General features: G+C 42.4%; 1 pseudogene; it reads left to right on the forward strand.

Annotated features, from left to right (window-relative positions):
- The first annotated feature begins 253 nt into the window (after positions 1-253).
- The window catches only part of LOC112074007 (pantothenate kinase 3-like), a 27,107-nt pseudogene continuing 22,805 nt past the window's right edge, over positions 254-4,555 (forward strand).

The following is a 4,555-nucleotide window of genomic DNA, read 5'->3' on the forward strand; positions in this document are numbered from 1 at the left end:
AATAACTGAAAGATTGCTGGTTCAAATCCCTGAGCTGACTAGGTGTAAAATCTCTCTGTGCCCTTGAGCAAGGTACTTCACCCTAATTTCTCCTGTAAGTTGCTCTGCATAGGAGTGTCTGCTAAATCAGTGGTTCCTGGGGGTACTTGGCCTATCCATAGGGGGGACTTGATGACACCATAGCCCTCTGGTAAAATGCACATGAGGGGAACGCAAAATTCAGTTGGTGGTACATTAACTGAAAACGGTTGGGAACCACTGTGCTAAATTACCTAAATTTAAACTCTTGGTGCTATATTCCCCACCTTCTATTGAACGCGGAACCATTATTGTCCAATGACATGACTAGAACGGTCATGGCTAGAAGGGATCCAGCTTTTGTAAAAAAAAACAAAATAATGTCAGATTTGGACTTTTCGAATTATCGTAACAGGATAATTAGGTTAATGTTATGAAAATGGTTTAGAGTTAGCTTAAATTCAACAAAAAATATATATACTTTTGACAAAAACTTGATCCCTTTGACCGACGAGAACATTCTTGGAGGGATCGCTACGTTTAGGTTAGAAGGAATTGGCTCAGAGCTCCTGCCACTCTTCAGCATCATCTTGTTGTGAAAACGAACTGACATCAAAACATTGGCAACATTTTTTTTTATAGCTAACAAGATCCATTTTCTTTAGCTACCTTGTCAGCTTTAGATATTATCTCAATCGGAACGCAGAATTGAATACGAATTGTATATCAAGACGTCATTCTTCAATTGTATTCAATGGAAGAGCGGAATGGCCACCACGGCGAGAATGAACCGGAGACCGGGGAAAACGAAGACGCGGCGGAGCCTCCACCGAAGCAGTCGCGTTCAAGGAGTGACGAGTCGAATAATTTTGGATTAGACAGTAACAACATGGAGACAACTACGGCCGGGGGAAGTGCCACCGATGAACGACGCACGTCCACATCCAACTATTCGTCAAGGCAAAGGATTGACTCCCTGAGAAAGACCAGGCCACGTACGTTGAACAGTAACTTTTACCTATCTTGCTAATGTTGGCTAACGGCAGCATAAGAGATAACTGCAAATAACTGCCTTCTCTGTGGTCATGTCCAGTTGTACAATGTGAACTAGCTGTTGACTTGACTGTTTTTCAGCAGCAGGCAGACAAGATGGCGTCTCAGTACACACTGCCTTAGGGGAGGACCGTGTATACACAGCGGTCTACTGTTATTGTCATATTTATTAGCGTTGTATTGAAGAAGACCGTTCAACAAGCTTTGGTGTCACGATTGCCCGACATTTTAAGAAACAGTTGACATTTTGATATATATTGTAGTGTTATTTGATGCCAAACGTTACAGATGTGTTGGGATTGCGCAGTAACCAGCGCTGTCATTGTCAACGATAACTCATTTATTGCGTACTGTAGTGTGTTGTTGACATTGATTTGCTGTTTCCCCTCCCTCTTAATCACTTCCAGAGGCTATATGTATGTACTGTTGCTGACATTTTTATTAACAAAGATTTGTTTCCTCGTCTCTTTCTGTTTGGTCTCTGTGTCTATACAGCCTTCCCCTGGTTTGGGATGGACATCGGTGGCACCCTGGTGAAGCTGGTCTATTTTGAGCCCAAAGATATCACAGCCGAGGAGGAGCAGGAGGAGGTAGAGAACCTAAAGAGCATCCGGCGCTACCTGACCTCCAACATAGCCTACGGTAAGATCAAATCACATTTTATTGGTCACATATACACATGGTTAGCAGATGTTAATGCGAGTGTAGTGAAATGCTTGTGCTTCTAGTTCACGACAGTGCAGTAATATCTAACAAGTAATCTAACAATTCCCCAACAATTACCTAATACACACAAATCTAAAGGGGTAAATGAGAATATGTACATATAAGTATGTGGATGAGCGATGGCCGAGCGGCATAGGCAAGTGCAATAGATGGTATAAAATATATATATATATAACATTATTGAAGTGGCATTGTTACAGTGATTAGTGATCTATTTATTAAAGTGTCCAGTAATTGGGTCTCAGTGTAGGCAGCAGCCTCTCTGAGTTAGTGATGGCTGTTTAGCAGTCTGATGGCCTTGAGATAGAAGCTGTTTTTCGATCTCTCGACTTGTGCTTCTAGTCCGACAGTGCAGCAATATCTAACAATTCCACAACTACCTAATGCACACAAGTCTAAGTAAAGGATGGAATAAGAATATATAAATATATGGATGAGCAATGACTGACTGGCATAAGCAAGATGCAATATATGGTATCCAGTATACAGTATATCCAATATTGGATGGGTAATGCAAGATATATGAACATTATTAAAGTGACTAGTGGTCCATTTATTAAAGTGGCCAATGATTTCAAGTCTGTATGTCGCAGCAGCCTCTCTGTGTTAGTGATGGCTGTTTTAACAGTCGGATGGCCTTGAGATAGAAGCTATTTTTCAGTCTCCTGGTCCCAGCTTACCTATGGTAAGACCTCACCTGGCCCAGACTATATACCTAACACAGCCTATGGTAAGACCTCACCTGGCCCAGACTATAGACTAATACAGCCTATGGTAAGACCTCACCTGGCCCAGACTATAGACCTAATACAGCCTATTGGTAAGACCTCACCTGGCCCAGACTATAGACCTAATGCAGCCTATGGTAAGACCTCACTGCCATGTCATTTTCAATTGTATTGATTGTCCATTACAAGTGTTCACAGGGAACATGTATAGTCTACAGAATGTTAAACACCTCTGGAGAGAAGATCCTATAGATGAGGTTTACATGATCAGGTTTACAGACAGTCCATCTGAAGGCTGAAGTCGTCCATCTAGAAGGCTGACAGAACAGTCCATCTAGAAGGCTGCAGTCAGTCATCTGAAGGGCTGACAGACAGTCCATCTAGAAGGCTGACAGACAGTCCACATCGAAGGTGACAGTCAGTCCATCTAGAAGGCTGACAGTCAGTCCATCTAGCTGGCTGACAGACAGTCCATCTAGAAGGCTGACAGTCAGTCCATCTAGAAGGCTGACAGTCAGTCCATCTAGAAGGCTGACAGACAGTCCATCTAGAAGGCTGACAGACAGTCCATCTAGAAGGCTGACAGACAGTCCATCTAGAAGGCTGACAGTCAGTCCATCTAGAAGGGCTGACAGTCAGTCCATCTAGAAGGCTGACAGTCAGTCCATCTAGAAGGCTGACAGTCAGTTTGATATATATTGTAGTGTTATTTGATGCCAAACGTTACAGATGTGTTGGGATTGCGCAGTAACCAGCGCTGTCATTGTCAACGATAACTCATTGCGTACTGTAGTGTGTTGTTGACATTTGATTTTGCTGTTCTCCCTCCCTCCTAATCACTTCCAGACCTGTCGCTATGCAGCAACTCTATTTGTATGTACTGTTGCTGACATTTTTTATTAACAAAGATTTGTTTCCTCGTCTCTTTCTGTTTGGTCTCTGTGTCTATACAGCCTTCCCCTGGTTTGGGATGGACATCGGTGGCACCCTGGTGAAGCTGGTCTATTTTTTGAGCCAAAGATATCACAGCCGAGGAGGAGCAGGAGAGGTAGAGAACCTAAAGAGCATCCGGCGCTACCTGACCTCACAACATAGCCTACGGTAGAATCAAATCACATTTTATTGGTCACATATCACACATGGTTAGCAGATGTTAATGCGAGTGTAGTGAAATGCTTGTGCTTCTAGTTCACGACAGTGCAGTAATATCTAACAAGTAATCTAACAATTCCCCAACAATTACCTAATACACACAAATCTAAAGGGGTAAATGAGAATATGTACATATAAGTATGTGGAGAGCGATGGCCGACGCGGCATAGGCAAGGTGCAATAGATGGTAATAAAATATATATATATATATATTATTGAAGTGGCATTGTTTACAGTGATTAGTGATCTATTTATTAAAGTGTCCAGTAATTGGGTCTCTAGTGTAGGCAGCAGCCTCTCTGAGTTAGTGATGGCTGTTTAGCAGTCTGATGGCCTTGAGATAGAAGCTGTTTTTTCGATCTCTCGACTTGTGCTTTCTAGTCCCGACAGTGCAGCAATATCTAACAATTCCACAACTACCTAATGCACACAAGGTCTAAGGTAAAGGGATGGAATAAGAATATATAAATATATGGATGAGCAATGGACTGACTGGCATAAGCAAGATTGCCAATATATGGTATCCAGTAACAGTATATCAATATTGGATGGGTAATGCAAAGATATATGAACATTATTAAAGTGACTAGTGGTCCATTTATTAAAGTGGGCCAATGAATTTAAGTCTGTATGTCGGCAGCAGCCTCTCTGTGTTAGTGATGCTGTTTTAACAGTCGGATGCCTTGAGATAGAAGCTATTTTTCAGTCTCTGGTCCCAGCTTACCTATGGTAAGACCTCACCTGGCCAGACTATATACCTAACACAGCCTATGGTAAGACCTCACCTGGCCCAGACTATAGACCTAATACAGCCTATGGTAAGACCTCACCTGGCCCAGACTATAGACCTAATACAGCCTATGGTAAGACCTCACGCT

This window comes from Salvelinus sp. IW2-2015, unplaced genomic scaffold (assembly GCF_002910315.2).
Source record: "Salvelinus sp. IW2-2015 unplaced genomic scaffold, ASM291031v2 Un_scaffold2460, whole genome shotgun sequence".
In the NCBI taxonomy this organism is placed as follows: Eukaryota; Metazoa; Chordata; class Actinopteri; order Salmoniformes; family Salmonidae; genus Salvelinus; species Salvelinus sp. IW2-2015.